Consider the following 12,010-nt stretch of genomic DNA (forward strand, 5'->3'; position numbering starts at 1 on the left):
AATAATGCACTCTGATAAACTCTTGGCATCCCAAAAAGGGAACAAAACACGACAGCAGGAAGAGAAGTCCAGAGAGAAAGTCCTTTTCAAAACATTAGCCCTTAATCATAAGTGCCTCGCTAATTCAGCCCCGCCTTATCTCTCCCAGAAAATAAATAGAGCCAACTACTAGCCCGCAAACCTCCCATTAATAGCAGCCAAACATTGGAACTCACTGCCCCCTTCGCTCAGAGCTGAACCCTACCATGGAGCCTTCTGCAAAGCACTCAAAACATGACTGTTCAAATAAGACCACTCTGTATTGTGTAATACCTCATGCCAACTGCATTGTATGTATATGCCATGTATCATAAGCCTAAGATTCCTGTAACAGTGCCACAATGCCCTTGGGCGGCTGCGCGCTTTATATATGAATACAATAAATAAAAATGTAAGTATGCCAAGGTTAATACTGATTGTTCATCTGTTGAACAACCAACAGTGCAGCAAAATCATTACAACACCTTGGATTATGGCACCCTTTCGTTACTGTTGGATTGAACATTTATTGGGATCCTGGATGGTTCCACTGTGGTGCCATGGAAGTACCCTCCCCTGCCCTTTCGGATCATCCCTAGCAATAGGAGCCACTCTGCTCACTTAAATACGCTCTTGCTGTGATCTACTAACTTACGGTTAAGACACTTACAGGGGACCTCTCTTGCCCATTCTGATCATCCCTGGCAATGGGATACACTGTGGTTGCTTAAATATGCTCTTTTTGCACTTTTATCACTTATGAGCGGAACACTTATTGGGACCCTACACTGCCCATTCTAATCATCCCTTGCAATGGTAGCCCCTCTGCTCGCTTAATATCTGTTCAAAGAAGCACACATTGCCACATATAGCATGGCCAAAGTTAATTTGAACACAACTTTGAGTTTTCATGTAGTTCGCAACACTAGCTAAATTGCCTAAGGCCCTTAGTTGTCCCTCAAGCAGTGCCTCGGTTCTTCAACATGTTAAAAATACCATTTGACATGGCATGCGCCAGGTGGACAACATGAGTGATTGTGGAAAAAGGAATTGTGTCACTAATATGGGAGCCAAAGTAAGAGGTGTAATGTGGGGACTCGGGCTAGCCTTTTGGTTGTTTCCCCTGAGTTTCTATCTGGGGCTACAACCACAAGACCCGGTATATAGGCTCTCCAGCCACTCCCAAGTGATGCTCCCTCTCACCGATTAAGCCACACATAGATAATACTCTTGTAGTTCTCAAGTTCATACAGAATAGTTTGGACTATACTTTTTCTGGATATTATGAACAAACCACTACTGCAGAACCCATTATGTGTCCTGATAAAATTCATGATGGTTCCAAGCTTGTGATGAGTTTTTAGTTATATACATGCAATGTGCTCCCTTTCTGACCTCTTGCATGTAATTAGGGAACCTAGGTATGTATATGTTTGGGCCACCTCGATCATGCTATTCTCCACCGGTTGGACATCCAATGGAGGACACCTCTTCACTCCAAAGTACATGATAGAGTTCTATTATATTTCAAAGTCAAACCATTCTCTCCAGAATAACCCACTAGAACTTAAATTGTTCTATGGAGTCCGATCTGAGTATGATCCATAATAATGATGCCATCTCCATAGGCAAGCGAAGGAAGATGATCAGTGTCCCACTTTGGAGGAACATTTTTGAGTGTAGATAGTAGGGTGGGCAGGTCAGCGAACCACAGGTTAAAATGCAGTGGGGCAAGCATGCATCCTGCTTTAACCCCCTGTTGTTTTTTATTAGTTTGGTAATTGGCCCGATGGAGCTGACATAGCATTTTCAATAAACCCTTGTTTTTGCCACAATCTAGTTCGGTTTACACAATCAAAGCTCGACTATATTCGAGAAATGCCACGGAGAACTGGACACACCTGTCCTCTTTTGTTCTTTCTGTAAGAGCCCTCAATATTAAAATATTATGTGTTGTCTAGTGGTGACTGCGAAAACCTGTTTGAGTCATGGGTAGCATATCTTCCTCCTTTACCCAATGTTTCAGAGGCCTCAATAATATTGTAGCAAACACCTTACTTGACAGGTCAAGCATAGTGAGAATCCAGTAGTTTGAAACGTGCTCTCTGGTGCCCAGTTTTTGTTGGCCAAAGTGGGCTCTTTTTTGGACCAATGTGGGCCAGTTTGATAAGTTACTTCACCATGCGGGTAGTAGTTTTGACCAGTGATACTGAATATTCTTCAAAATGCATAATTTGCATCACATTTCTATCAAAAAACACCCCCTTTGGTACTACTCAATTGGTCTGTCACAAAGGGAATGAATTGCCATTTGCAACGATGTGCCACTTTTTCATTGGTTCCTGAGACAATTTTATGTCCAAGTCCGACACTGGTTGTACCAGATTTAAAGACTGGGGTATCAAGTGAGAACATTTCCAGGATTGAGGAATTGTATTCGTCCTCATACTGGGAACAAAATATTGATATAGAATGCTAGCCCACGTACCGGGATCTTCTTTCATTATGATATTTTTCAGGCCATCTGTGTGGGGGCTCTCAAATTTATAAGGCCTTTTATCAGGGCCTCTACATCTTCCTCATTGTATTCGCTAGTGTTGAAAGTGCCCGTGGGGATTTTATGCTGCAGCTCTCCAGGAGAGAAAGGAATTTCTGTAACATTCGCCACCCATTCATCATTAGTCACGTGTTAATCAAAGAGATATCCCGGCGCTCATGAGAAATGAGCCACCCCACCCGAGATTCAAGAAGACCCTAAAAACCTGGCTTTTTAACAAACAATAAGTTCTCGATATACACGTCCCTGGGACAAACTAGATATACCCTATCCTTACCCAAATGGTCTGCAATTGTCTGTGTGTTTATATTTGCACTGGGAGCAATTGTAATAGAAGATTGACTGCCATCAGAGCTCTAGTGTGTAACCCTTTCTGTTCATTTCATGTCTGTTCATTTCTTAAAATGTAATACATCTGTATGCTGTGTAACACTTTTCTTACTGTAACCAGAGATTAAGCCTCCTGTAACCCACGCTGTGATACCCCTGGGTTTGGGCCTCTAACAAATGCAATAAATGAATAACGAAATAAATATTTGACCCACCTACACTAGAGCCTAGAACCTTTTTGAGTCTGTGGAGGGTAAAATGTTCAACATACGTTGCCATTTTATATTTCTGTCTGATACATGGTTGTCCTATATCTTGTTTTAAGTTGTTTTATCTGTTTACAGCCTTCCTCCAAACGGGTTCTATCACCTTTAGTTATCTCGCGGATGGCCCTCCTAAGCTGTAGATTTTTGTCAGCTATTAAACTATCATAGGTTTCACAACCAGTTTTAGCTTCCCTACTTGGGCCTTGTTTACCCCATTCATTCAATAATACCATTATCCAACAGTCAAACTCATCTTGAGTTCTAGGCCTCAGAAGCCTGCCCCTTGTACAAGCTGCTCTCAGGCTATGATTTAGGATCTTTACATTGGGTCTAGACCAAAAAAGGTGATTGCCTTGTCTGTTCGTCGTGAGTGTACCTTCCATTTGTACCAAGGGGGCCCCTTTCTAGATGTCTAGGTCCAGATTTATTATGGCATGATCACTGTAATCTGTGTCATGTATGGTAATTGAGCCCACCCTTTTTCAGTTTGGCACATTTATGGACATATCATCTACGGTGGCCTCAGTGCTCCCCATATGCCAAGTAGAATGGCTCTCAGTCCCCCCAAAACCCGGCTGGCCATTTAACAAGAGCATCTCCTGTCCTGCCATGTAGTTCATTAACATAGTGCCACATTTGTCTCCTTTTTTGATTTGTAGTTTAGGGATCAATTCTCGTATCTATGTGTAGGATTTATTGTCGTAGGGGTAGCCATAATGGACATTGAAGTCGCCACCAATGATCTTTAACTTATTAGGGTTGCCATGGTTATTCGTTGTTGTTGTCTCTGAAATCATAGTCAGTATATCCTGGAGAAATAAACCTCCAGGTGGATTGTAAACATTTATCATCAAGACTTGTTTTCCCCTACTTATGTGGACGATCACGGCAAGGATATGTGGTGAATTGTTAGGCATTTTTTTTTTGTACAACTAAATTAATTTCTTACTCCTATGATGATACCACCCTTTGGTCATCCTTTGGGCCATTTACTAGCCCTCTTCATCATCCAGTTTCAATTTCAACCACAAACACGTTTTTTAGAGGAGAAAGATGGCAACATCATTAAATGTTGGCGAGGTCAAGGATCGAGCTAGATGGTTAAATCCTTGTGTGTTCCAAGTCATAATGTGGAGGGCTTTACCGGCCAGGCTAGGAGCTAATCTTCTTCTGGACTAAAATAGAAAGGCCAGGCCCAGTCATTATTTGTTTGTAGATTATGACTCCCAAGTATCAGTGTCTCCGCTTTTGTGATTATTCTATCCAATGCACAAGTCACCATTAACTCTGGTCAACTAACTGGGTGCTCTGATTGAGCAAGAAGCCTGATTGACAAATCAAACCCTATCTTCAAAAATACCTCTAAATAGGATATTATAAATGAAACCACCTTGGTAGAATTTTAGAATTTTCAACACAATTCAGGGATCCGAAAATATAAAGACAGGAGGCATTACCTATTGATAGCACCTTCTTCAAGAGGACCTAAAATGTCTTGAAGTGTGAAACAGGTGGTAGAGCAGGTACCCAAAGTGGACCGATTAGTTCTAGCAATTTCACTGTGTTCACCTTTTGCCTTTAGCCCTGATGATGTAACATATAGAGGAGCTGAGGCCAAGCCTACATCTTGCACTTCAGGCAGTAGCAATGATGAGAGAAGGTTGCTCGTCTCTTCCTGTCCAGGAGAAGGTTGTGACCTAATGGGTGAAGGGCTTTCTTCAGATGGCATTTTATCAGAGCATTTTGCTGATTCTGGCCCTTCCCGTTTCTTCACGATCAACCACCCATCAAGGTTGTTTCCCAGCCTACGGATCCTTTTTTGGCTGTTTTTGATGGGTCAAGAGATAGATGTGTTTCCTCAATCACAGGTTAAAGTTGATCTAATGGTTTAGCTTCCGCCTGATGTTTTTGCTGTTTCTTTGCCAATTTTCTGGGATGTTTTGCTTGCAAGACTTCTTCTTTTTCTGGTTCTGGGCCTTGGACTTGCAGTAGACTTTAGTGTCCGGCAAAGTGAATGACCTCATTGAACCCACATTCGTTTTGCATATAAGTATAGCATCCAAAACTGACTGCGTGTTAGGAGAACCTTTTTGGATTAGTGGGGAGAGAACATTTGCTGTTTTTTAAATAGACCTTTGATGCCAGCTAGTAACATATATTGGTTTCTTTGAATGCTCTTCAATCCTAAACATACCTTGTGGAGGTCTTTGAGTAGCGTATTGAGGTGTACAGGACACCAGCATTCACATTCACAATCACCATTCTCAGTAGGGCAGGAAGAGGACATCATGGAACTGGTCAGGTCGAAGGTGTTAGAGGGGCCACCACTGGGGTTCAGCTTAAGTCAGTAAGTGGCATTTGTGCAGCTCTGGGAACTATGTCTAAACATTTTGTACGTTGAGGGGAATGAAGATTATTGTTGTCTCAGACAGCATCCTTGTCGCCTCCTCGCTGTAGGAATTGGTATAGCTCTAGCAGAGAGTTATTGTCCACAATTGAGGCCCCCATAAGATTAATGGGTTCCTCATAAGCATCCATGCTAAGGCCCATGCTTTCCCTGCCCAAGCTTCCTCTGGCTTCCACCGTTTCAAAGAATGCCTCATAGATAGTGCAGTCTCCCTAGATCGACTGCGTAGGTTGTAGGCCATATATTTTCTGTTGGTTTGTTTTTACAGTAAATTGTTAAGCAAGATCTAGCAGCGGGGAGGTTCTTACTAATTCAATCCAGGATTAGGGTCAGGCCAGTCCAGTCCAAGCTGCTTCCCAGCTGACTGCCAACTGATGCACTTGCCACACTAGGAGAAGGACTCCTTCCACCAAGGTCCAATTATTTAGCACAACATCGAGACCCGCAGAGGCGACGGAAGCAATTGCTGCACCTTGTGCATGATTTGTGCATGCCTGAGAATTTAATTCCTCCTCAACACCTAGGCCATCATGTTGCCCCTCACGCCACTTGAATCGCTAGATGATGCCTTCCCTCTCCTCCCTGCCACCCTGTACAGCTGTACCCCTCCTCTGTGCCCCTCTATATCTTCCCAGCACTGTATATCTGTTCTGTTGTTATCCCTGAAAAGCACTCTGTTATGCATCTGTAATGTTGTATACCTCTGTAAAATGCTCTGTTGCTTTTAAAGCCAGGTCCACGCTCAATAAATCCATTTCTAGTCTGGACTCACTGGCTGTGGCTGAGGTAGAATGCATTATTGCGGAGGGGGTTTCAGAGTGTGGGTTAGTTCCTAAGAATGGTGGGACCCATTCTATTTCTTCTGAAATCAAATTGTCCACCAGATTTCCCCCCATAATCGATGTGGGTCAAATCCATCACTGAGACTATCAACAATCATGCGGCAACGCACCCCCCTCGAAGTATGCGGGAATCCAGGCACAGTGGTAATAGGATTGTCCCCCAACCTAATAGTAATGTTTCTGTTGCTCCCAGGATGGCTCCCAAATCCCATGGCAAAGTCCTATTCATGTGTAATTTGCCCAAACTTGGGTTGGGTGCCTTGAGAATAACAATTGCTTGGTTAACAAGGGCATCTATTGGATTTGTCTTGTTAGGGGGTGTATATCCATTATACGAGATTACATTATTGGGGCCTGTTTGGGTTCTATGGGCCTGGGGTTGTTGTACTATGTAGAGTTGACCTTCAAGAACCCAACTATATTATGTTATTTATGTTTCTTTGCATTTATGTAGCGCCTTATGTATCATTGGTATGATCTCAAAGCGCTGATAGGTTGAACGCCCTCGAGAAACGTAGTTCAAGTCAGTTGAGAGAGAGAGAGAGTCATAAGGTGCGTGGGTGCACCGGAAATGTGTGCAGCTGGTGTGGCAGATGGACTTTTGTCATTCGAGTCTAGGATGTACCATGCCCCAGGTTCTACTGTTTCCCTGAGACTTTTATTACCTGTGACTCCTGTAAGGTACCATCCCAGAGGCAAACCACACAGGAGGGTCCAGAGTTCTACCTTAGGGGTGCTGAACTTGGAAGTGGTGGATTGCCAACATGGCCCTCCCTCGACCAACTCCTCTGTCCCCAGTGGGACCAAGCTTTTGTTTTGGAATGTAGCAGGGATTTCTAGGCATCTGGTAGATCCTGGTTGGATAGCCCATATGGCATATTATGACATCATCTGCCTTCAGGAAATTTGAGCGGTGGATGCAATTGAAATCCCAGGGTTTAGAGCATTTAATTCACCAGCTTAAAAGGGGCCTGGAGGAAGGCTGTTGGTGGGACTACTGAGCCTGGTGGTGGTAGACTCAGGATGGGAACCCAAAAAGTGCAGGGAGAGACCGCCGTACCTACAAACTATTACTTGTATTAACCAAGACGGGCTTATTATGCTTATTTTCAATGTTTATAATAGGCCATACGGGCTAAAGCCACTGGCGACCCTCAACCTGATTTGTGACACAGTGAGTAACTGGGATCCGAGGATGGTGAGGGTGTATCATATTATTGTCAGGGGTGATATAAACCTCCCTTTGGAACTGCTGAAGGAGCTTGAGCGGTTGTGGGGTGATGTGGAAGCTGCATGGGAAATCCCATCCTTGGAGGCTAGTTATCCTACGAGGGCCCATAGGTATGCTGTGGACTCATTAAGGCTATTATATGGGCTGGATTTGAGGGCATGGAATGGTAGGCGTACGGAGGACATACCTGGAAAGGACACCTTTTTCGGCCCTAGGCGTTCTTCCAGGATCGACTACATCTGGATTGAGATGAGTGACTGGGAGGTGGTGGAGTAGTTTGGTGTCCTAGAACACCTAGTTAGAGACTATATACCCTGCTAATAGAGCTGAATGGGTGTATTAAAAATCAGGCGAATAACCAACCTAGTGTACCGATTAGAATAGTTGGGAACGCTAAATGCATAGTCAAGTGGGACAGTATTCTGTCAACAGGTCTAAAGCCCTCGATTTATTTGTCCATCTTGCCCTTCATCGATATGCCTACCCAATGGCGGAGATGATGAGATTCTATCAAATTCACTGGATTAACCTCTGAACTCAATCCATGGTTCTCCAGTTAAAAATCTGCTCTTTAGCTGAAGCCATTCAGTGTTCTCCTTGGTTCAATTCTGATTGTAGACAGGCCAAGGAGGCCGTGTGGTTATTTTTGAGTACCCCAAGTACTAAAGAAGGTTTACAGCACTTGAGGGATAGTTACAAGCATGTTTTGAAACTTAAGAAGTTTGAATTCCACAGGGGTAAATGGAATGAATTGAAAAGAGCTGCCATGGTTAAGGATAGCAATGCCTTTTGGTCATTGGTCTCTGAGCAGAAAGAATCCAAGGATAACTCACTGCATTGTATGATAACTGTAGAAGAGTAATTTCGCCACTTTGGTGGGTTGTATCATGATGCAATGTCCTGTGACATTCCATGTAGATCAGCATCGGTGGACCTGGCGGTCATGCTGGCGACTAATAGGGGTCCGCCCGTTAGCATTACCCTGTCTGCAGTGAGAAGTGTCTTGCTGAGCTCAAAGGGCCAAAAGTCCCCTGGACCTAATAGGGTACCGATTGACCTCTGAAAAGATGAGCCAGACATGTGGGTGTTGGTCCTAACCAAGCTCTTCCAATCAGCGGTAAATCTTAACAGGTTTCCTGCATCGTGGCGATGTGCAGAGATCATATCTATATACAAGAAGGGGGGGCAGGACCAACCAAGTAATTACAGGCCGATTTCGCTTCTCGATGCACCAGGAAAACCTTTTGCTAAGCTTTTCCTCCAGCAATTGCTTGTGTTTAGAATCCAAGTGCCTGATTTGCCACCTCGAAGCTGGGTTCCACCAGGGAATGAGCACAGTGGACCAGTGTTTTCACCTCCATATGGTCTTACAGTAATACTGTGTCCTAAAAAAGATGCAAGTGTACGCAGTATTTATCGATCTTCAGGCGGCTTTCAATAGAATCCCTAGGGAATTGCTCTAGCAGGTTCTGTTGAAGCAGGGGGAACATATCATCTGGTGGCAGTGATTGTACAATTATACTCTTGTAATACCGCTGTGGTGAGATGGGGCACAGTGGGAGAGACCAGGAGCCAGTTCCCAGTTAACAAAACGTTCTTGCCCCGCTGCTGTTTATCCTTTATATTAATGAGATCATTATGGCCCTGTTGGCTGATTGCCTGGCTGATTGCCAGGGTGTAAACCCGGATCCCCCAAAATTGGGCATGGATTTGATTCCAGCATTGCTTTTTGCCGATGATTCGGTCTTGCTGGCTCTCATTCCAATGGGTATCAAAAGACGTCTTTAATGTTTTGTTTCCAAATGTGCCCAATAGGAGCAAAGCCAAGGTTATAGTGTTTAGACTATAGAAGTCTGGGGTTTTAACACTGGGGCTGGAAGTAGAGAGGACAATCCTGAAACAGGTTACCCACTATGATTACCTGGGTGTAAGATTCTCTGATAACAGTACCTGGGTAGGCCAAATGAGAAAATCGCAATCCATCTTGGAAAAGAACAGTGGTGACCTGAGGAGGTTTTTTGATTCACATGGTGAACAGGCTCTCTCACCAGCCTTTGATATCAATACAATCCAGGTTACCTCGCCTGTCTGGTGTGGAGCAGAGATATGAGGATGTTCCAACTGCTCTAGTCAGGAGGTGGCGCAGCAACATTTTCAAAAGGAGCTCCTTAGTTGTCTGAGTGCTACTTTAATGATGGAGTGTGGTTTGGTCCCGAAGTGTGCCAATATGGAAACCAGTCTTTTACTGGGTTAGGCTATGGAGCACGCCAGAACTTGGCAAATATCGGGAAGCTCTTACCAATTTGTTGATTTATCTGGGGGGGCCCGCTCTTCCTTGGCTGTGCCACGTAAAGCGACAACTTAAACTGAAAACTGGACATGATAATCTCCTCTCAAAACCAATTTTGGAGAGCTAACCGTATTTGGATTTTAGTTCACCTGCCTATGCTCACACCCTGTTTGTTAAATTTAGACTGGGCACTCTTCAGTTGAGAGCATTTATGTGTGGTTGGATGGGGGGGTTCTCGTCGGTTTGTCCAGCATGTGGCTTGGCCCCAAAATCAGTAATGCATTTTTTGCTATTTTGTGAATGTTATCGTGCCCTAAGGAAAATATACCTAATCTGACTGTTCAGGAGAGAATAGGCCTCATTAGGAACCTTCCGGTCCGGAAGCAAGGGTGCTGGTAGGATCACCGGCACCATTGTTTCCAGACCGGCATATTACAGGTGTGCCTGCCAGAGCCGCTGTGCCCAACAGGTCTGACCCTGCCGGGCACAGCAGCCATGGTAATCCGACCGGTCACGGAAGCACCATTAGCCACGGTGCTTCCGTGTCCCCAATCCCGTAGAGTCCTATGGGACTCTATGGGAATGCAGACTTACATTTTACCGGCGGATGACTTTCTGGGCCACCTGAGTTGTAGCCTCCCGGTGTCACTGGGAAGTCAGGTGCCGGTACATTTTTACGGGTCTATCGGCAACTCGCGTTTGCACTGGCAGAGTTACCGCCGGCCCCGTGATGAGGCCCAATGTGTTAGAAGCAGCCGAGACGCATTTGCATTGCCGGTCCACTGTTGCAATCAATGATATGTATTTTGTTGCTAAATATAACTGCTGTGCTTGGTTATGTAGGAAGAGCATATCTAATGTTTGACTGTATTTTTAAAAAGTTCAGAGTTTTCCCATGAAATGTTATGTGAATCAAATTGAAGGTTGTTTAATTTCCTATTGTGAATCATGTAACGAACTGCGTATGCTGATGGTAAAAACTGCTGAATGAAGCATTGTTAACTGACTGACTGCTTATGTACTGTTGTATACCTCTGTAACACGCTCTGTTGTTTCTTGAAGCCAGGTCCACACTCAATAAATACCATAATAATAATTATAATGATCCCTGGCAAGCAACCCAATCCTCGGTTTCACAGGAACAACATTGTGCATGACCCGGGAGAGTTGGATGCAGAAGGATGTCTGAGGAACATGGCCTCCATAAAGGCTCCTCCCTCCAGGCTCCAGTTAATTAGCACAACAGCAAAGAGCAAGTGATGATCCGAACAGTGAGGAGTCCAGGGCTGACTGAAGCACTTGCTGCACTTCCCGTGCAATTTCTGAATGTGCAAGGATTTTATTCTGTAGCGGAAGGGTTCCTCCCTCCAAGGTCCATTTAATTAGCACAACAGCAAAGAGCAAGTGATGATCAAGGAATTCAAGGAATCTTTCCTCCTCAACACCTAGGCCATAAGGTCGCCCCCGTGCCACCTGACTAGCTAGAAACTGCCCGATCTCTCCTCCAGGCCACCCGGTTAAACTGAACCCCTTCTCTGTGCCCCTCTGTATCCTACACCGGCTGAATACCTGTTCTGTTTATACCTCTGGAAATTGATCCGTTATGCATCTGTACTATTGTATACCTCTGTAAAGCGCTCTGTTGTGTATCTGTGTTGGTGTATACCTCCCTAAAACGCTCGGTTGCTTCTCGAAGCGAGATCTGCACTCAATAAATAGCATAATAATAATAATAATAATAATAATAATAATAATAATGATAATGATCCCTGGCAAGGAACCCAATCCTTGGTTTGCCACACGAACAACATTGTGAGGGACATGGGAGAACTGGGTGCAGAAGGATGGCCCAGGTGCATGGCCTCCATATTGGGTCTGCGATTCTTTGGAGCTTCTGTGTGGAGCATGGCTTAATCATCAATTGGCATAACAACCAAGGTTTTCCCACACACTTCTTACCTAAGCATGGATTAGTCTGGAGGTAGCTTATTTCGAGAAAATCATTTTATCATTTTGAGCATGTGTTGCCCTTATGAAGAGAATATCCACCGCACCCTTCCTTACTATTG

Source organism: Ambystoma mexicanum, chromosome 6p, assembly GCF_040938575.1.
Source record: "Ambystoma mexicanum isolate Mex_15411 chromosome 6p, UKY_AmexF1_1, whole genome shotgun sequence".
In the NCBI taxonomy this organism is placed as follows: domain Eukaryota; kingdom Metazoa; phylum Chordata; class Amphibia; order Caudata; family Ambystomatidae; genus Ambystoma; species Ambystoma mexicanum.